The sequence below is a fragment of the Mustelus asterias genome, chromosome 26 (genome assembly GCF_964213995.1).
Source record: "Mustelus asterias chromosome 26, sMusAst1.hap1.1, whole genome shotgun sequence".
In the NCBI taxonomy this organism is placed as follows: domain Eukaryota; kingdom Metazoa; phylum Chordata; class Chondrichthyes; order Carcharhiniformes; family Triakidae; genus Mustelus; species Mustelus asterias.
In genome coordinates this window covers 27,327,778-27,350,105 of record NC_135826.1, presented here as the reverse complement: position 1 = coordinate 27,350,105, position 22,328 = coordinate 27,327,778, and the positions used below count along the sequence as shown (strand labels likewise).

The window sequence follows — 22,328 nt, the reverse complement described above, 5'->3', positions numbered from 1 at the left end:
ATGTGGAATTCTCTTCCCCAGCAGTGGAGATTGGGTCGTTGAATTTACTCAAGGCAAAGTTCGATAGATTGTTGATAGACATGGGAGTCAAGGGTTAGGGGAACAGATAAAAGAGTGGAATTGAGACCACAATCACAACAGCCATTATCTTATAGAATGGCACAGCAAGCTCGAAGGGCCGAATGGCCTATTCCTGCTCCCAACAGCATTTACCTGGTGGTGAAAGAAAAATGATCCCATACTGCAGTAATGGAGAATGATTAACTTGATCACCAGATATCACCTGGTATCATCGTCAGCAAAGAGGGGGGAAGAGTTTCATATCTCTCTGTTGTAATTCAGGGCCATGATGTGGAGATGTCGGCGTTGGACTGGGGTGGGCACGGTAAGAGGTCTCATGACACCATGTTAAAGTCCAGCAGGTTTATTTGGAATCGTGAGCTTTTGGAGCACTGCTCCTCCATCACCTGAAAGAAAAATCATGTTCAACTAATTTATTCAAGTTTTCTGAGGAAGTGACAAGCAAGGTGGATAGAGGGGAACTTGTAGATGTGGTGCACTTGGATTTACAAAAGCTTTTGGTGAGGTGCCAAATCAAAAGTTACGGTACAAGGTAAGAGAACATGGTGCAGGTGGTAACATGTTGGCACGGATAAAGGATTGGTTAGCTCACAGGAAGCAGAGAGTAGAAATAACGGAGTCTTTTTTAGTTTAGCAAGCGGTAACTAGTGGAGTGCCACAAGGGTGGGTGCTGGGATCTCAATTATATACAAAATTCTAATCATCTGGTGAAGGAGCAGCGCTCCGAAAGCTCTGATTCCAAATAAACCTGTTGGACGTTAACCTGGTGTTGTGAGATTTCTTACTGTAACTCAGGACATCATCTGTATCAAGGAACATTAATCATTCACTTATTAGCTTAGGTGCAACTTCTGATTTTAGGCTTGAAACAACTTATTTGCCTATAATAAAAAGAAATGGTGGGGAGCAGCATGTGCATATGTGTGTGTGTGTGTGTGTGGGGGGGTGTGTGGAGGTGTGCGTGTGTGGGTGGGTGTGCGTGTGTGTGTGTGTGGGGGGGTGGGGGTGTGCGTGTGTGTGTGGGGTGGATGTGCGTGTGTGCGTGTGTGTGTGGGGGGGGTGGTGTGCGTGTGTGCGCGGGGTGGCGGTGGGGGGGGGGGGGGGGTGGGGGTGGTACTGTGGGCACAGCTTCAGGATCCAGAAACCAGGAAAAAAAGGTTTTAAAAGGTCCTTCAGAATTTAATGGCAGGATCAGATTAGCATTTTTTAAATTCTCTGTTTCCTAATCTCCACAGGCTGATTGAGAGGTTGGCTGGTTGTCTGGTGGACAGGTCGGCCTCATACCACCAGGCCAGACCGAGAAAAGGGAGAGACAGATTGGATAGGCAGCGGGGTGGGTGAAGTCCAGAACCTAAGATCAAGGTCCAGATCAGGGGTCAGGGTTGGGACATTGGAACCATCTTTAGGGGAGTCAGTTAGCCCAGTTGGCTGTGCAGTTAGTGATGCAGAGCGATTCCAACAGCATGGGGGCAATTCCTGTACCGGCTGAGGCTATTCATGAAGGCCCTGTCTTCTCGAACTTTCCCCTCACCTGAGGTGTGATGATCCTCTGGTTAAATCACCACCAGTCAGCTGTGTCCCCTCAAGGGGAGTAAGAAGTCTCACAACACCAGGTTAAAGTCCAACAGGTTTATTTGGTAGCACAAGCCACAAGCTTTCGGAGCGCTGCCCCTTCATCAGGTGAGTCAAGGGGAGAGCAGCCTATGGTCATCTGGGACTATGGCGACTTAACCTTTACCTGCAGAGGTCACAGAGTTGGGGAAAGGTGCAAGGCCTCGTGGAGGAGATTGAAAGGGTCAGGGCATGTCAGAAGGCAGAAGGGTCAAGAAGTGTCCAATAATAGAGGCGAAAAGAGAAAATGCTGGATAATCTCAGCAGGTCTGGCAGCATCTATAAGGAGAGAAAAGAGCTGACATTTTGAGTCCAGATGACCCTTTGTCAAGGGTCATCTGGACTCGAAACATCAGCTCTTTTCTCTCCTTACAGATGCTGCCAGACCTGCTGAGATTATCCAGCATTTTCTCTTTTGGTTTCAGATTCCAGCATCCGCAGTAATTTGCTTTTATCCAATAACAGAGGGCAGTGAAAGCATGTAAACTGGATCCAGAAGGTATTTGGAAAGGAACTAGTGGTCATCACTTCCTTTGCTTTTGATTTGATTTATTATTGTCACATATATTAGTATACAGTGAAAAGTATTGTTTCTTGTGCGCTATACAGACAAAGCATACCATTCATAGAGAAAGAAAGGAGAGAGTGCAGAATGATGTGTTACAGTCATAGCTAGGGTGTAGAGAAAGATCAACTTAATGCAAGGTAAGTCCATTCAAAAGTCTGACAGCAGCAGGAAAGAAGATGTTCTTGAGTCGGTTGGTACGTGACCTCAGACTTCTGTATCTTTTACCCGATGGAAGAAGATGGAAGAGAGAATGTCCGGGGTGTGTGAGGTCCTTCATTATGCTGGCTGCTTTGCCGAGGCAGCGGGAAGTGTAGACAGAGTTGATAGATGTCAGATTTCCTGAGGCTCCTGAACTCCACTGGGCAGGATTAAATTTAAAATTGTGGTTAAGTGTGAAGCGTGCAGCCTTCATAGAAATCGTAGAATCCCTACAGTGCGGAAGGAGGCCATTCGGCCCATCGAGTCTGCACTGACCACAATCCCACCCAGGCCCTAATCCCGCAACCCCATGTATTTGCCCTGCTAATCCCCTGACACTAGGGTCAATTGAGCTTGGCCAATCAACCTGACCCACACAGCTTTGGACTGTGGGAGGAAACCGGAGCACCCGGAGGAAACTCACGCAGACACGGGGAGAATGTGCAAACTCCACACAGACAGCAACCCGAGGCCAGAATTGAACCTGGGTCCCTGGCACTGTGAGGCAGCAGGGCTAACCACTGTGCCACCGCGCCACCCAAATGCATCATCGATGAGGATAGGATTCGAACCTACACGTGCAGAGCACAATGAATTAGCAGTCCATTGCCTTAACCATTCGGCCACCTCGTCATAAGAAATTTAAAGCGAGCCAGCCAGGAGTCGAACGTGGAATCTTCTGATCCGCAGTCATACGCGTTTTCCATTGCGCCATTTGCCCACAATTATTACAATTATTATTACAAGCCTTATTACAATATTTAAAATGCCCGCCCACCACCTGAGAGCAGGTGGGCCACCTGCCTCTGTATAAACTGCGTGTGAGATAGAGGCTGCTTTGTGCCGTGGTTCAGATTTGTAACATTTTAACATCCCACCGGACCCAAACCTGCCTATTTTGTGGTGGGGGATAAACTGAAGTTGCCCCCACAGATAATGGGCATGTCCGACCTCGCTCGTCCAAGGTGAACGGATCTTTCCATGGTCTGCCTCTCGCCCGCTCTGATTCCTGCGGTGGGCGGGATGGTAAAATTCGCCCATTGTGTTCTTTTGTATGATAAATATGATGGAAAGTCTGGCCACCAGTCTGCGAGAATTCAGCTCACAATGCAACACTGGCCTGCAAAATGTTTCTGTAATTGTCAATCTGTTAATGTGTCTTACGAAGAAAGAGCTTGTATGTTCTGAGGACTGCCTCGCCTGTTCTTATGCTTAATTACCTTATTCAACTATTACATTATGATAAAAGCTTTTTATAAAGCTTACAACCTCCATCAATGATTAATTGTTGGCACAGGCACTTTAGCAGAAAATGGAGTCCAAGGACATCCCATAGTTCAAGCAGATCAGTGAACCAAGCAGGTCTTACTGTTAGAAATCAGTTACTCCTCTGTTTAAATCTCTGGCAATGTGAAATGGCTTTTGATGATATTATTTGGAGGACACTACCTCACGCAGGGTATAAACGAAAAATAAATGACCTGACTAAACCTTTTCCTCTCTGCTTAGGTTTTCATCATCGCAAAATACACTCATCTGGTTTTGTGAGGCTTTGCTGGTAGCTCACCACCCAGTTTCATGGGAGGACAGACATCAAAGGCAGGTGAGGTGACATCTGAGGTGCAACGCTCACACCTTGAGTACCCCAGAACCTGCAATCCCAACACACACACACAACACAATTCCTTCATCTTGTTACAAATCAAAAATCTAGGCTGACACTGACTCCAGAGCAGCACCGAAGGAATGCTGCATTCTCAGAAATGCCATCTTCCAGATTAGACTTTGAATGGAGGCTATACTGTTCTCTCAAGCTGCCTCACAGTACCAGGTGCCCGGGTTCAATTCCCAGCTTGGGTGCCTGTCTGGGTGGAGCCTGCACGTTCTCCCCGTGTCTGCGTGGGTTTCCTCCGGTTGCTCTAGTTTCCTCCCACAGTCCGAAAGACGTGCTGGTTAGGGTGCATTGGCCATGCTAAATTTTCCTTCAGTGTACCCGAACAGGAGTGTGGCGACTAGGGGATTTTCACAGTAACTTCATTGCAGCGTTAATGTTAGCCTACCCGTGACACTAATAAATAAACTTAAAACTTATTTTCTCCTCGTGTTTTAGGGACGAATAAAATTACTCTTTCTTTAAGTCAACTGGGAAAAGGTATCCACAGGCAAGGGATCCTTTTTAAATTAACTTCATTGTGACCAACTGATGCACTATCAATAAGGCGAAAGACTACCGATATGCCAATATAAGTGTAGGCTTTTATTCACAACAGAATCAGGAGCAGATCCCAACAAATAACCGACCTGGACTGAACAAGGGGGAGGAGACAGCCACCTTTATACTAGGTGCTGAGGAGAGGACCCAAACTGGAAGGAGATGTGTCCAGGTATGACAAGCACACACAATGGTGGTCCATATAGGACAAAGGCACAACTGAGGTCCATCACACCAACCATTCGGGGGGCTTGAATAAAGATGGGGAGCCAGTTCCTCATCTGGCAGCATAACCATTTCAGAATATCCTGTCCGGGATCGTAACAAATTGGGATACTCGCCTTGAGACCGGTTGTAACAAATTAGATCATGAATGAAAATACGAAAGAGCAATGGTCCACACCAGTACCTCCAGGACACCATGGGGATGATTCCCCCAGCCTGCTGTGCTGCTCAGGCGGCCGAGACCGGTGCAAAGCTGATTAGCCTATAGAAATCTTCACTTCCATATCATAGCAGGCCCGGGACTGAAGTCTCCAGGCCCACTCGCGTTCTCCCCCATCGCCCCCCCTAGGAATGTTTCACTCCAGCGGTAATTAGGTAATTAGCATATTGTTACAAGATGACATTCTCATTACAACTGCTCCCCACTCATGGGGAACAGGCGGCTGACCTCTCTGGAGTGAAGAGAGGCCATTGAGGCCCCCCCCCCCCCCCCCCACAGGAGGTTGGGGTAAGTGGGCGGTTGCCCCTTGGGCAGTGCCAGTCTGGCACCCTGGCATTGCCCAAGGGGCAAACTGGCAATGCCCATGGGGCACTTTGGCACTGCCCACCAGTGCCAAGGCAGCCGGGCCAGGGGAGACAATCAGTGGGGGTAGGGGGTCCCGCTGCCACCTGCATTTGGGATTGCAGGCAGAGGGAGGGAGGACAGTGATTGGGGCTGGGTTGGCCATCCAGGTGTTGGGGGGGGGGCGCGGGGGAGGGGGTAGTCAAGGCTGCTGTGGGTCGGGACTGTCCGCGAGGGGGGTCGGGACTGTCCGGGAGGGGTGGGGTGGGAAATACGAAACTGCATGGGGGATTTGGAGATCGCGGTGGGCTGGATGGAGTGTCAGAAAGATAGGGGCTGGCCGAGCTGGGGCGGGGGGGGGGGGGGGGGGGGGGGGGTGGGGGGGGGGGGGGAATGAGACAGTGGAACATTGGGGTTGTCCCAGGGAGTTTTGAGAGGCCAGCGATCAGGTGGTTGGGGGGCTCTGCAAGACCAGTGATTGGGAGGCCGGCAATGCGGGGTCACTATGCATGCTCCAATCTCTGTTCTGACAGGTCGGTACCTGCGCAGTGGCGCGCTCCGTGCTATGCTGCCGGCCTCTCGGGCGGGAATAGGCCCCGACCCCTGATTTTCAGAGGGAATCCCGTTAGAGTGCCGGGGATTCAATTTGAAAATCCCGCTGAAGAAATCGATGGGAGTTACTCCCAATTTGACGCGAATTGGGGACTTCGAATTTTTTGCGAGAATCCCGGAAACTGTGTGATTAGTCTCCAAGAAAATCCAAGTTCACCACCAACCTGCTTTTCCCTTCAAGATTTCAGATTTCTGACGTTTTATACAGTTGGAAAGTTCTCCCAATTATAACCCTGGTTGCTGCAGATCCTCTCTCCCCAAAACCTTCCCGCTAACCGCATAGCAACATTTGTTTTTCTTTAAACTGTTTTTGACAACAGAACAATTAACTATAAAACAAAGCATGCTATTCTGTAGCTGCCTTTGTTTTTCTGTGCATTATATTCCTTTAACTCATTTCTTAAAAATCATTTTCTTCATCAGTATTATATTCTGGCAGTGATGGCTCACAGCACACTCTTTATGTGTTGTCGAGAATAGTTCTGTGTGTCATGCAGAAACGGTGCATACAATATTTGCAATTCAAAGAATACACAGGAAAGGGGATAAACTTGTCTCTGCCTTTGGTCTGTTATTCCATGAGAATGCAGCAATTCTCAAATTTGGCTGTGCGCACTTGAAGTATTTCCCGAAAGACAAAATAATGTATTCAAAGATGGGAATACTTGGCACTTCCAGATACCATAAAACTTTTCTTCATTTCCCCTCCTCCCCACCACCCGCCCCCTCCTCCCCTCCCCCCCGCCCCTCCCCCACCGCGAGTCCTTCGGACTTAAGAGATCCCATCTACTATCTACTCTATGCACTACCTCTATCCATGCAGCTTTAATCTCTGCTTTGACAGGAGGGTGGCTTCCACCGCCACAGAGGGAGATCCCCCTTCACTGAAGGCCCTGTAGCAGAAGGCTTCATCAATAAAAGGAGGAGAAGTTCCTCCTCATTTCCACTTGCAGACACATTTGGGTATGTGACAATTAAGCGACTGATTTAGCATTTTATTGCTGAACCAGAATTTTTTATTAAGTTTTAAAGTTTATTTATTATCTATTACATTAACACTGCAATGAGGTTTTTTTTTATTATTGTCACATGTATTAGTATGCCGTGAAAAGTATTGTTTCTTGCGAGCTACACAGACAAAGCATACCGTTCATAGAGAAGGAAAGGAGAGAGTGCAGAATGTAGTGTTACAGTCCTAGCTAGGGTGTAGAGAAAGATCAACTTAATGCAAGGTAGGTCTATTCAAAAGTCTGATGGCAGCAGGGAAAAAGCTGTTCTTGAGTCGGTTGGTGTTATTGTGAAAATCCCCCCAGTCACCGCACTCTGGCACCTGTTCGGGTAAACACAGTAAGAAGTTTAACAACACCAGGTTAAAGTCCAACAGGTTTATTTGGTAGCAAAAGCCACGAGCTTTCGGAACAGGCTGTCCCTTCATCAGTTGGGTGGGAGTTCTGATTACAAACAAGGCACAAAGACACAAACTCAATTTACATGAATAATGATTGGAATGTGAGCCTTTACAGCTAATCAAGTCTTAAAGGTACAGACAAAGGTACCTGTTCGGGTACACAGAGGCAGAATTTAGCATGGCCAATGCACCTAACCAGCATGTCTTTCGGACTGTGGGAGGAAACCAGAGCACCCTGAGGAAACCCATGCAGACACGGAGAGAACGTGCAGACTCCGTACAGACAGTGGCCCAAGCCAGGAATCGAACCCAGGTCCCTGGCGGTGCTAACCACTGTGCCACCGCGCCACCCACAGAACACTATACTTTTACAGGTTGCACTGTTAAATGTGTACTTAGATACAATTCACAGAATTGATGGGGCTCCCAGTATTAGCGTAAATGAGGGCAGTTCAGTTGATGTAGTCTACATAGAATTCAAGGTCCCACATGGGATTCTTATCAAGAAGGTAAGAACCCATGGGATCCAGGGCAATTTGCAAATTGGATCCAAAATTGGCTTAGTGGCAGGGGGCAGAGAGTATTGGTCAAAAGTTGTTTTTGGTGGGGTGGTAAATAGTGAGGGGGGAAGCCTTGGATTACAGGACAGAATAGACAGGCTGATTAGATGGGCAGAACAGTGGCAAGTGGAATTTAACCATGAAAAGTGTGAGCTGATGCATTTTGGGAGGGTTAACAAGGCAAAGGAGCACACGCTGAATGGCAGGATTCTAGGAATACAGGGGACCAGAGGAATCTTGGGATGCATGCAGCAGGACAGGTAGATAAAGTGGTTAAGAAGGGATCCTTGCCTTTATTAGCTGAGATATAAAATAAAGGAGCAGGGAGGTTATGATGCTACTGCATAAGACACTCGTTACGCCACAGCTAGAGTATTGTTTGCAGTTCTGGTCACCACAGTATAGGAAGGATGTGATTGCACTAGACAGGGTGCAGAGGAGATTCACCAGGATGTTGCCTGGGCTGGAGCGTTTCAGCTATAGAGTGAGGCTGGTTAGGCTGCGGCTGTTTTCCTTAGAGCAGAGAAGGCTGAGGGCCTGATTGAGGTGTACAAAATTATCAGAGACATAGATAGGAAGAAATCTTTCCCCTTTATAGAGGGGTCAATAACCAAGGGGCATAGATTTAATGCAAGGGGCCGGAGATTTAGAGGGGATTTGAGGGAAAACCTTTTCACCCAGAGGACGGTGGGAATCTGGAACTCACTGCCTGAAAGGGTGGTAGAGACGGGAACCCTCAAGACATTTAAGAAGCATTTAGATGACCACTTGAAATTCCCAAACATATAGGCTACAGATCAAGTGCTGGGAAATAGAATTAGAATAGATAGACGCTTGATGGTCAGTGCAGACATGATGGACCGAAGGACCTCTTTCTGTGCTGAAAAACTCTATCTGCGGGATTTTATGGCCTTGCTCGACCCAAGACCGGAAAATCCCACCAGAATTCAACAGACATTTACATTGTTTGCCCCGCGCCCGCTCCGATTCAGTGGCAGGCAGGGCGGTAGAATTCCAGTGTATGATTCTATTAATCTCCAATTCCCCCAGACAGTTCACAAAGCACAAATCAGCCATTCTTTCTTTGGCACATGTCAGTTTTATTGAGGTGAGTCGACTTTCCATGCAGCTTAGTGAAACTGCTATCTCAGTTCATTCTCCTACTGACATTTACTTCACGTCAATGAAACATTCTTGACATTCAGCTGTTTTTCTTTATTACAAAGGGTTAAGTTCACTTGTTGAGTAACCTCCTTGCGTGCCCTGAACCTGGAGTGGATCTAATGCTAAATACCAGGCATTCTGCTATCTCTTCATCAACAGTAGCGAAATACCTTCTCAGAGGCCAGTGTCCCTTCACCAGCTTTATTTACAAACTTGTCTCCACTCCTAAGAGTGCTTCAGGTACAAAGTCAAAACCCAGAGCGCCAGACACTCCTCATTATATATAGAGGGTGGGACTCCCTGATTGGGCAGGAAATCATTATCTCAATCAGGGAGCTCATACTCCAAGAGGCCAACCTCATGGGGCTCGTTGAGGTCATTACAAATAGATTGCTCCAGTGTTCAGCAAATATTGACTCTTTGAAAGTTAATTATTTTTTTCAATTATTGTGGAACAGCTAGCTGTTAGACTGACTCTTCTGGCAAGTGTTGAACAGCATTGTATTAAAAAAAATCCAGCTTGGAAAATTTCATTTGTCTTTTGTAAAAGTGATTATGTTTTATCATTGATTCCAGAGATGAGGGGTTTGTCGTATGAAGAAAGATTGAACAGTTTAGGCCTATACTCTCTGGAATTTAGCAGAATGATGGGAGATCAAATTGAGTATATGATCTGATAAAAGTTATGGATAAAGTAGACGTGGAGCGGATGCTTCCTCTTGTGGGGCATTCTAGGACGAGATAAGGGTGGCAAATTTAAAATAGAGTTGAGGAGAAACTATTCCTCTCAAAGGGTTGTGAATTGTGGAATTCACTACCCCAAAGTGCAGTGGATGCTGGGACACTGAGTAACTTTAAGGAGGAGTTAGACAGACTTTTAATTGGTAATGGGTTGAAAGGCTATGGGGAGAAGGCAGGAAAATGGGGATGAGGAGCATATCAACCATGATCGAATGATGCAGCGGACTCGATGGGCTGAATGGCCTAATTCTGCTCCTATAACTTATGAACTTATGATCTATTAACCTACTTTGGTGATAACTTCTGAGTGACCAGATCTCTACGTGAAAGCAGCTTAAAAAATGAAATAATCTTGAAAAATACTGTCTCATAACGGTTGTGTATTCAATATTTTGTAGTTGGATACTCTGATCTATCCCCCCAGTTTAGCTAATTTGTCCTGGTAAAACCAGTCAGCAATAAAATAGCAGATAAGCAAAAAGGTTAAATATCCTTGCGTGTCTGCAGCTCACTTCTGGGTGTCTTTTGATTTTATACAATTTCTGTCCCTTTCACTATTTATTTTAAATCTGATTTTAACATGTGTTGACAGCTTCAGTTGAGACGCTGCCGGCTAGCAGTCTTCCACATTGCACAGCAGAGCATCATTAGCGAGAGCACGGTATTCTCAGAAGGATATTACATCTCTTTGTAACATAATCCGCTGAAGGATTACACCATCGTGACTGACTAAAGGGTAGGCAGGTTTGTTCTTTCCATTATGCGTTAGCATTATACACTGTAATTTTCAGTATTTAATATACAGGCAGCAACCAACAGACCCGTCAATGTAGACATTAATCTTCGCTGGTTGCTTCAACATTTGACACAAGTGCACTCTGTCACAAGGCTGGAGCATTAGCCTTCAAATTTTACCCCCTTCCCCCCGCCTTTAGCAGGCATTCACTCCCAAGTTTCTCTCAGTTGCGAATTTTAGCTCAGCTGTCAGGCACAAGTTCAGCAAAGACAATGTGACTTTGCTGGTAAAAAAAGGATAAATAGTCAGGAATTCCAACTTAATACTTCCCACCACCGCTCTAAGGAAGTTATATTTGCCCGAGAGGAGTTTCAATGAAGGTTCACTAGATTGATTGTTGGGATAAGAGTTCCTTATGAGGAGAGGCTGTGTAGAATGGGTCTATACTCACAGGAGTTTAGGAGAATGTGAGGCCATCTCATTTAAACACATAAAATTCCGAAAGGGCTTTTTATTCATTCATGGGACACGAGCGTCGCTGGCTGGCCAGCATTTATTGCCCATCCCTAGTCGCCGAGGGCAGTTGAGCGTCAACCACATTGCTGGAATCTGGTGTCACATGTAGGCCAGACCAAGTAAGGACAGCAGATTTCCTTCCCTGAAGGACATTAGTGAACCAGATGGGTTTCTTGCCAAGATAGATACTGAGAGGCTGTTTCCCTTGGCTAGACATTCGAGAATTGGGGTCGCAGACACAGGGTAAAGGGTCAGCCATTTTGGACTAGAATCATAGAAACCCTACAGTGCAGAAGGAGGCCATTCGGCCCATCGAGTCTGCACCGACCACAATCCCACCCAGGCCCTACCCCCACATATTTACCTGCTAATCCCTCTAACCTACGCATCTCAGGACTCTAAGGGGAAATTTTTAACCTGGCCAATCAACCTAACCTGCACATCTTTGGACTGTGGGAGGAAACCGGAGCACCCGGAGGAAACCCACGCAGACACGAGGAGAATGTGCAAACTCCACACAGACAGTGACCCGAGCCGGGAATCGAACCCGGGACCCTGGAGCTGTGAAGCAGCAGTGCTAACCACTGTGCTACCGTGCTGCCCGTGCTCACTAAGGTGAGGAGAAATTTCTTCATTGCGAACCTTTGAAATTCTCCACCCCAGAGGGCTGTGGATGATCAGTCATGGGAAATCAATGGATTTTTGAACTCTAAGGGAAGCAAGGGATATGGGGATCAAGTGATAAAGTGGTGCTGACATTGAAGATCAGCCATGATCTTATTGGATGGCAGAGCAGGCTCAAAGTCTAGGCCAGGATTTTCTGCTCCCACCAAAGGTTGGAACCATCACGAGCAGAATGGAAAATTCTTAGCTTCTTATGAGATACCTGTGGTTGGGAGCCTATTTTGCCAACTTGGGGAATGGCGACATTTCGAGTTTTGCTGGAACCTCTACTCTATGTACACTGTTTGCAAGATTTTCGACACCATTTTAAGTTGGTGTAAAGTGCTGTATGAGAGTATCTTAATAAAATAATACAGAAATGATCGGAAAAGTGTGATTTTCAGTTGCTAGGCTTGGCCAAGTGAAGGAAACACAAAGAGAGGCATTGTGTGCAAGACAACTATCAATGGACAAAGGATTCTTTTTGTTAATGGATTTTATTACCTGTTTTTATTGCCATGTTTTGGGCAATAGAACATATTAGGGTGCTTATGTTGAAACAAGAGGTACAAATATTGTCTGCAATTTTACGAGAGATTATTGTAATTCGAACATTTACAGGACTTTACTGGATCAAGAAGATTTCTGAAGGGCTCTTAAAATACAAGCATTCACTTCAGTTCAAAGAGTGACAATACATCTAACAGCAGGCTTTTGAGTCTAATGCTAGTTCACAAGTCAATGCAAAATTGATGATGGTTGATAGATTTCATGGTTGAAGTGGCACCAGATGAAAGAAGACATGACAGGGACATCAGCTGCCAACACAGCTAGGCTGCTTGTGCTCACAATTTTGCCATCAATCATATCTGCTGGCCTTGCCACACCGACTGGATAATGACCAACGGTATGCGAGCTCTCGGACGGCAAGAAGGCAATCGTAGAGCTGTGCCATCTGCTGCCAATCTGTAACGTCGAGCATGCATTGCCAGTTGCAGTCAAGATTGCCACTTGTATCAAAATAGGTGATTTATGCATTGGTTGCTATTACGCCGAATAGCAAAATGTCTTTGTTCAACTTCCCTGCACTGCGAGATGTCCAAAAGCTACAATAACATTAATAATGGGCACAAGGTCATCCAGATTTATGCCATTCTATTTTCTTCACCTATGTACTGTGATTTATTCAGTGATGCCTCTCAAATTCACTAACTGTGTCTTCCGACATGCACATAGATCTGATGGTGCTTGGAACACTGGTGAGAGAGCCACTGGATATTGTGAGGTTCTACCTTACTCAGGGTCAGCAGCAATGCTGTCACTCTACACTGGCAAGTCACCAATGATTGAAGAGTTTTGAATGCTGTAATATCTCAAGTACAGTTCCTCAAACAAAGCTTGCATCACAAATACTATATGTGATGTTATATAGTTGAGTGTCTGCCCATATTTGAGTAAGAAGAGGAATATAGACAGAGCAAGATGATTCTTGTACACATCTTAACATCTCAATTAGCAAACCTGATCTCTCCAAAGAATATAATGAAATTAGAATTTTCAGCCCCTCCTGCAGTTCAGGTCTGATCCCTTCTATAGTACACCAGCTTATGCTTATAGACAGGCAGTCAAGGCATTGTTACCTGAAGGAGCAAATAGAAAGATAAAGGTAAAGTTGCCATAGTCCCAGATGACTATAGACTGCTCTCCCCTTTGAGGGGGAGATCTGACTGGTAGTGATTTAACCTGAGGATCACCACACCTCAGGCAAGGGGCAAGGTTGAGAAGAAGGGCCCTCAGCCGGAATGGGAAGGAGCAAATATAGTGACAGAATTAGTCACTACCTGCTATCAATCCTGAGTCTCAATGGCAATGCACCATAAGGCTAGCTTGTATTTGAATGAAGAGGAATCCCCGTATGTCTATTGAGGTTATGTTTGGAGATTAAACTTAAAGCCTTCCCCAGCTCTGGGCTAGTATCATGCTTCTGTTGTAGTTATTGTCCTCCTCCTCGCTCACTCCAGCAAAGGCGTACATGAAGCCAAACAAGGATTACATACATAACCTTGCAATGAAAGTTTCAGTCAAAGATCAGTAAATGGCAACATATCATGAGGTTAGGCTGCAATTAAACTAAAGCCTTATAAAAGGTGTCAGTGCCCTCAAACACTTGTTGGAAATTGCATCTTGAAGATATTCCCAGGTGGACTGTAGGTGTGCATGGCCCTCCAATAAAGATACAGCAGGACATAGCTCACATGGATAGAGTACAGCTATTATTGTACTGTCATTAAGCTATACCTTGCCAGCTTTCTTAAGGTCTTGCATCTTCATCTAGATCAGCGCCCAGCTATCATAGGCATATTTAGCAGTGGTCATCATTTCAACCCAGATATGCTGCATTGATTGATGCCCGCAACGATGCGTTTGGGTACAGCACCGTTCCATCAGTTGCCCACGGGCTCCAATAGCGGCTTCCACTTTTTCGCTAATTGCAATTTCCATATGTAGAGTTCAAACTTTGACTCTTTCACAATGATAAATTGTCACGTCTACAGGTCACTACTACATCCTAAACTTCCTTGCCCTACTTCTCGGAGATCTTGTTCTCTGGGGCTTCGTATCATATCCGTAACAGTGAGTCACAAAGTTGTGACTGCCTGAAAGTCATCACAAAGCATTGGAGAAAGAAATGCCAGGAGCTCTGCTGTATAACAGCCATTTTCTTTTGCTGAGGACTATCTTTTGTTTCCACGTGTGGTTACCTAACATCAAGGGTCTGAATCCCTTTGAAAGTTGCGGTCATGACCCTCCTTTTGCAAACTCCCAATGGAAAAGACAATGAAGACCTGAGCTTAACATATCTCACCTTGGAAGTTCTGATAGTGCCGTGCAGAGTACCTTAGCATGGAAATGTTGGCCTGCACCAAGTGGCAACAGAGATGCCTAATTCAGAATAGCCAAATATAACATGCCAAATTTGAAAATATCAGATTTCATTGAATTAAAATGAATCAAGATCATGGGAAGTGTGTACCTTTCTTTAAATTAGAATGCAATGTGATAAGAAACGTGGCATAACATTTTCACTTGGAACCCCTGTGTTAACTCATCATGTGTTGTTCCTGAAAACCTACTGAATAAAGGCATTGCCTGAGATAGTATTAGGCTATTTGTGCCTGAATTCATAGATTCATAGACATACTACATTAGAGGAGGAGACCATTCGGCCCATCATGTCCATGCCGGTCAACAAAATCTGACTACACTAATCCTATTTTCCAGCATTTGGTCCATAGCCCTGGAGGTTATGGCAGCGCAAGTGAATATCTAAATACTTGTTAAGTGTTGGGAGAGTTTCTGACGCAACCATTCTTTCAGGCAATGCGTTCCAGACTCCTCTGAGTGAAAAGATTTCTTCTCAACTCCCCTTTTAGCCTTCTATTTCTTACCTGAAATCTATCCTCCCTGATTATTGACCCCTCTATTAATGGAAAAATTCCTTCCTATCCACCCTATCTATGTCCCCATAATCTTATACGCCTCCATTAGGACCCCTCTCGACCTTTGCATCTCCAAGGAAAACAGCCCCAGCCTATTCAATCTTCCCTCATAGCTCAGATCCTCCAACCCAGGCATCCTGGTAAATCTCCGTACCCTCTCCCAGTCTAATCACATCCTTCCCAAATAAATAACTGATGCATGTAAAAATGGTACAGCAATTATCATGGGGGATTTTAATCTACATATTAATTGGTCAAACCAGGTCAGTCAAGGCAGCCTTGAGGAAGAGTTCATAGAATGTATCCACGATAGCTTCCTTGAACAGTATGTAATGGAATCGACAAGGAAGCAAGCTATCTTGGATCTGGTCCTGTGTAATGAGGCGGGAATAATTAATGATCTTGCAGTTAGGGATCCTCTTGGAAGAAGTGATCAGAGTATGGTTGAATTTAAAATACAGATGGAGCGTGAGAAGGTAAAATCCAATACCAGTGTCTTGTGCTTAAACAAAGGAGAACTACAAAGGGACGAGGGAGGAGTTGGCTAAGGCAGACTGGGAGCAAAAACTTTATGGTGGGACAATTGAGGAACAGTGGAGGACTTTCAAAGCGACCTTTCACAGTGCTCAGCAAAAGTATATACCAGTGATAAGGAAGGACTGTAGAAAAAGAGATAATCAGCCATGGATATCTAAGGAAATAAAGGAGGGTATCAAATTGAAACAAAATGCATACAAAGTGGCAAAGATTAGTGGGAACCTAGAGGATTGGGAAATCTTTAAAGGTCAGCAGAAAGCTGCAAAAAAAGCTATAAAGAAAGGTAAGATGGATTATGAGAGTAAACTAGCTCAGAATATAAAAACAGATAGCAAAAGTTTCTATAAATATATAAAATGAAAAAGAGTGGCTAAAGTAAACATTGGTCCTTTAGAGGATGAGAAGGGGGATGTAATAACTGGAAATGAGAAAATGGCTGAGGCATTGAACAGGTATTTTGTGTCGGTCTTCACAGTGGAAGACACAAATAACATGCCAAAAATTGATGACAGGAAGGCTATGGCAGGTGAGAACCTAGAAACTATCATTATCATGAAAGAGGTAGTGTTGGGCAAGTTAACGGGGCTAAAGGTAGACAAGTCTCCTGGTCCTGATGGAATGCATCCCAGGGTACTAAAAGAGATGGCGGGAGAAATAGCAAATGCACTAGTGGTAATTTACCAAAATTCGCTGGACTCTGGGGTGGTTCCCGCAGATTGGAAAACAGCAAATGTGACGCCACTGTTTAAAAAAGGAGGTAGACAAAAGGCAGGTAGCTATAAGCCAGTTAGCTTAACTTCTGTAGTAGGGAAAATGCTTGAATCTATCATCAAGGAAGAAATAGTGAGACATCTGGATATAAATTGTCCCATTGGTAAGATGCAGCATGGGTTCATGAAGGGAAGGTCATGTTTGACTAATTTGGTGGAATTCTTTGAGAACATTACATGTGCAGTGGACAATGGGGAACCTGTGGATGTGGTGTATCTGGATTTCCAGAAGGCATTTGATAAGGTGCCGCACCAAAGACTGCTACATAAGATAAAGGTGCACAGTGTCACGGGTAATGTATTAGCATGGATAGAGGATTGGTTAACCAACAGAAAGCAAAGAGTGGGAGTAAATGGGTTTTTCTAATTGGCGATCAGTGACTAGTGCTGTGCCTCAGGGATCAGTGTTGGGACCACAATTGTTCACAATTTACAGAGATGATTTGAAGTTGGGGACCAAGTGTAGTGTGTCAAAATTCAAAGTGTGCAGAGGATGCTGAAAGTCTGCAAAGGGATATAGATAGTCTAAGTGAGTGGGCGAGGGTTTGGCAGATGGATTACAATGTTGGTAAATGTGAGGTCATCCATTTTGGTAGGAATAATAGCAAAATGGACTATTACTTAAATGATAAAAAATTGCGGCATGCTGCTGTGCAGAGGGACCTGAGTGTCCTTGTGCAGGAATCTCAAGGAGTTGGTTTGCAGGTGGAGCAGGTAATTAAGAAGGCACATGGAATTTTGTCCTTCATTGCTAGAGGGATGGAGTTTAAAAACAGCGAGGTTATGTTGCAGCTGTATAGGGTGCTGGTGAGGCCACACCTGGAGTACTGTGTACAGTTTTGGTCTCCTTACTTGAGAAAGAATATACTGGCACTGGAGGGGGTGCAGAGGAGATTCACGAGGTTGATTCCGGAGTTGAGAGGGTTAGCTTATGAGGAGAGACTGAGTAGACTGGGGCTATACTCATTGGAATTCAGAAGAATGAGGGGAGATCTTATAGAAACATATAAGATTATGAAGGGAATAGATCAGATAGAAGCAGGGAAGTTGTTTCCACTGGCAGGTGAAATTAGAACTAGGGGGCATAGCCTCAAAATAAGGAGAAGCAGATTTAGGACTGAGTTGAAGAGGAACTTCTTCACACAAAGGGTTGTGAATCTGTGGAATTCCCTGCCCAGTGAAGCAGTTGAGGCTACCTCATTGAATGTTTTTAAGGCAAGGATAGATAGATTTTTGAACAGTAAAGGAATTAAGGGTTATGGTGAGCGGGTGGGAAAGTGGAGCTGAGTCCACGAAAAGATCAGCCATGATCTTATTGAAGGCTCGAGGGGCCAGATGGCCTACTCCTGCTCCTAGTTCTTATGTTCTTATGTTCCTATAGTGTGGTAACCAGAACTGCATGGTTTGAGAAGGTTTGAGTTATTTTAGATAGGACAGAAGGAGCCAGGAAGAAGCAAAGTCAGTCATATTTCCCCATACTAACTATCCAATGATCCTTCTGCATAATACACTTGTCAGGATATCATGTGAGAATATGACCAGGTCAGGGAATGTGACCAGATCAACTCTGATACCTCCCATGATAAATCAGTTCATTGATAATCATATTGAGGTTCAGATGAAGAATGGACACTTGGGGCCTTACTTTCCTGTTGAAGGTGGGAATGGAAAGGTGATTTAGCTCCTGGGTCGTGAACTACCCTAGTCTCCGGCGTTCCATGAAGCACGATGTTCACAGGGTCAGGGCCGTCTGCTACTGAGCAACTGGAAATGGAATAAAAACAGAAAACGCTGGAAAGACTCCGCATCTGTGGAGAGAGAAACAGACTTAACGTTTCGAGTCCGTATGACTCTTTTACAGAGTCAGGCAAAAGTGGAGGTTGGACACCAAAGAAGGGTGGGGGTCTCATTCTGGCCCTAATCAGCAGCCATTGCCAAGGCTGTTATCTTACATGTGGGGTGAAAGAAATGAGGTAATCTTCATCCTCAAAGTGGCCAGAACAAATTGAGGGCTTGGACCCAGGATTGGTTAGGGAAAGGTTGGTTATCAATGCCTCATTACTACCCAATGCTTTTTTTCCAGGCTTTAATTTTTTTTTCATTAAATAAAACTGTCTCAGTGCTGCGCATCCCCATGAAAATCTCAGGAGGTCAGAAGGTAAGATCTTAACATGGTCCCGTTCTCCTCTATGTGTGACGATGTTGTGCCTTTAAGAAATTTGTGTCATGTTTCTGGTGCAGGATTCTTTTTAGCACTCTTTCTAATTTAACAATATCCTTTCTATAATAGGGTGACCAGAACTGTACACAGTATTCCAAGTGTGACCTTACCAGTGTCTTGTACAACTTCAACAAGACGTCCCAACTCCTGTATTCAATGTTTTGACCAATGAAACCAAGCATGCTGAATGCCTTTTTCACCACTCTGTCCACCTGTGACTCCTCTTTCAAGGAGCTATGAACCTACACCCCTAGATCTCTTTGTTCTGTAACTCTCCCTGATGCCATACCATTAACTGAGTAAGTCCTGTCCTGGTTCAATCTACCAAAATGCATCATCTCACATTTATCTAAATTAAACCCCATCTGCCATTTGTCAGCCCACTGTCCCAATTGATCAAGATCCCATTGCAATCCGAGATAACCTTCTTCACTGTCCACTATGCCACCAATCTTGGTGTCATCTGCAAACTTACTAACCATGCCTCCTATATTCCCATCCAAATCATTAATATAAATGACAAATAACAGTGGACCCAGCATCGATCCCTGAGGCACACCGCTGGTCACAGGCCTCCAGTTTGAAAAACAACTCTCTACAACCACCCTCTGGCTTCTGTCAAGAAGCCAATTTTGTATCCATTTAACTACGTCACCCTGGATTTCATGAGATTAAACCTGATGCAACAACCATGTGATACCTTGTCAAAGGTCTTGCTAAAGTCCATGTAGACAACATCAACTGCACTGCTGTCATGTATCTTCTTGATTACCCCTTCAAAAAACTCAATCAAATTTGTGAGACATGATTTTCCACTCACAAAACCATGCTGACTATCCCTAATCACTCCTTGCCTCTCTAAATGCCTGTACATCCTGTCTCTCAAAATACCTTCCAACAACTTACCTACCACAGATGTGAGGCTCACCGGCCTGTAGTTCCCAGGCTTTTCCCTGCAGGCCTTTTTAAACAAAGGCACAACATTTGCCACCCTCCAATCTTCAGGCACCTCACCTGTGACTATCGATGATTCAAATATCTCTGCTAAGGGACCCATAATTTGCTCCCTAGCCTCCCACAATGTCCTGGGATATGCTTCATCAGGTCCCGGGGATTTATCTACTTTGGTGCGCTTTAAGACTTCCAGCACCTCTTTTTCTGTAATATGTACATTCCTCAAGACATCACTATTTATTTCCCCAAGTTCTCTAACATCCATGCTTTTCTCAACAGTCAATACTGATGAGAAATATTCATTTAGAATCTCACCCATCTCTTGTGGATCTGCACATAGATGACCTTGTTGATTCTTAAAAGGCCCTATTCTCTCCATAGTTACTCTTTTTGGCCTTTATGTATTTGTAGAAGCTCTTTGGATTCTTCTTTGCCTTATCTGCCAAAACAATCTTGTGTCCCCTTTTTGCCCTCCTGATTTCTCTCTTAACTCTACTCCTACACCCCCTATACTCTTCAAGGGATTCACTTCATCCCAGCTGCCTATGCATTTAATGTGCTTCCTTCTTCTTCCTGACCAGGGCCTCAATATCCTGAGTCATCTAGGGTTCCCTATTTCTACCAGCCTTGCCCTTCACTCTAAGAGGAATGTGCTTACCCTGAACTCTGGTTAACACACTTTTGAAAGCTTCCCACTTGCCAGACATTGCTTTGCCTTCCCATAGACTCCCCCAATTAACTGTTGAAAGTTCCTGCCTGATACCATCAAAATTGGCTTTGCCCCAATTTAGAATTTTAACTTTTGGACCAGACATATCATTCTCCATCGCTATCTTAAAACTAATAGAATTATGGTCACTGGTCCCAAAGTGATCCCTCACGAACACTTCTGTCACCTGCCCTTCCTTATTTCCCAAGAGGAGCTCAAGTTTTGCCCCCTCTCTAGTCGGGCCATCCACATACTGAATGAGAAATTCCTCCTGAATACACTCAACAAATTTCTCTCCATCCAAGCCTCCAATACTATGGCTGTCCCAGTCAATGTTGGGAAAATTAAAATCCCCTACTATTACCACCCTATTTTTCTTAGAGCTTTCTGTAATCTCCTTACATATTTGCTCCTCAATTTCCTGCTGACTATTTGGGGGCCTATAGTACAACCCTATCAAAGTGATTTCCCCCTTCTTATTTCTCAGTTCTACCCATATAGACTCAGTGGCCGAACCCTCAGATATATCCCCTCTCAGTACTGCCGTGATGTTTTCCCTAATCAGAAGTGCAACTCCCCCTCCTCTCTTGCCTCCTGTTCTATCTTTCCTATAGCATCTGTATCCTGGAACATTGAGCTGCCAGTCCTGTCCCTCCCTTAGCCATGTTTCAGTAATTGCTATAATATCCCAGTCCCACCTACCCATCCATGCCCTGAGTTCATCTTCCTTGCCCGTCAGGCCTCTTGCATTGAAATAAATGCAGTTCAATTTGGACTTCTCTTGCTCTCTGCTCTGCTTTTGCCTGATCTGTCTGGTATTAGGATAAATAAGTCTCTCGCTCTCAAATTCTGCTGTTTGGAAGTTAGATCTTTCTCTGGAGAGTGCTGTATGGGAGTCAGAAGTCAGATGTCTTTCTGGATCTCAGGCTAGAAATCTAGCATCCACAAGAGCATATCTGTTTCTGATGCTAACTGGTTCTGAAGAAGGCTGTATGTCTATGGGGATATTGCTTAAATTGGAACTATAGAGATAGAGAACTGTTAAGAATGTTTAAGCATTTAAATTGGTAAAAGTTATGCTAATTTTTTGTTATATTCTAACTATGTTCTTAAATAAAGTTTGTTTTGTTAAAAGCTTCCTAGTATGTCAATCGAATCATACCTGGAACAAAACACCTTATCCTCGCCATAATGCCAAAATCCAAAAAAGTTGAGGTCTAGGCTAACTTCATATTATACCTTGGAGTTTCTGATCTGGTCCCTAACACACGTCTTGGGGAAAGTTACCAAGAGTCAGGAGGGGGATCAGTGGACAGGGGCATTCAGACCACCAGCACCATTTCCTTTGCTGTCCTGCCACAATTTGGATCACGAAAATCTGGCCCCAGATTGAGCTAAGCATAAGATGTTCGCAGCCACCTTCTGCCAAGAGTTAATGCCTTCAGTTGTGGAAAAAAAAATTTTTGGCAACATGAAAGGTAAAACGAATGTGAGAATCACAAGAAGTTGTATTGTCAAAAAGCCTTTGAAAGCATTCAACATCATCACAATTCTAGCTGAATATGCCAAAGTTGCAAAATTTTGCAAGTCTGTTTTTTCCAATGTTTTGTGATGCAACTCATTATTATGGATATGAAGAATGTATGATGTGATGCTTCGGGGCACAATTTCTATAAAAGTAAAGGCAAGAGAAATTGAGACACAGCAGTGAACTATGGAAATTATAATTCACCATCTTAAAGTTTTTTTAAGCTTATTTATTATTGTCACAAGTAGGCTT

The 22,328-nt window shown here is 44.5% G+C and overlaps 1 non-coding gene across 1 annotated transcript; it reads right to left on the bottom strand.

Moving 5' to 3' along the window:
* Positions 1–3,009: 3,009 nt before the first annotated feature.
* On the bottom strand, positions 3,010–3,091 carry trnas-gcu (transfer RNA serine (anticodon GCU)). The gene has a single exon. It is a non-coding gene; the product is annotated as a tRNA-Ser (tRNA).
* Positions 3,092–22,328: the final 19,237 nt, after the last annotated feature.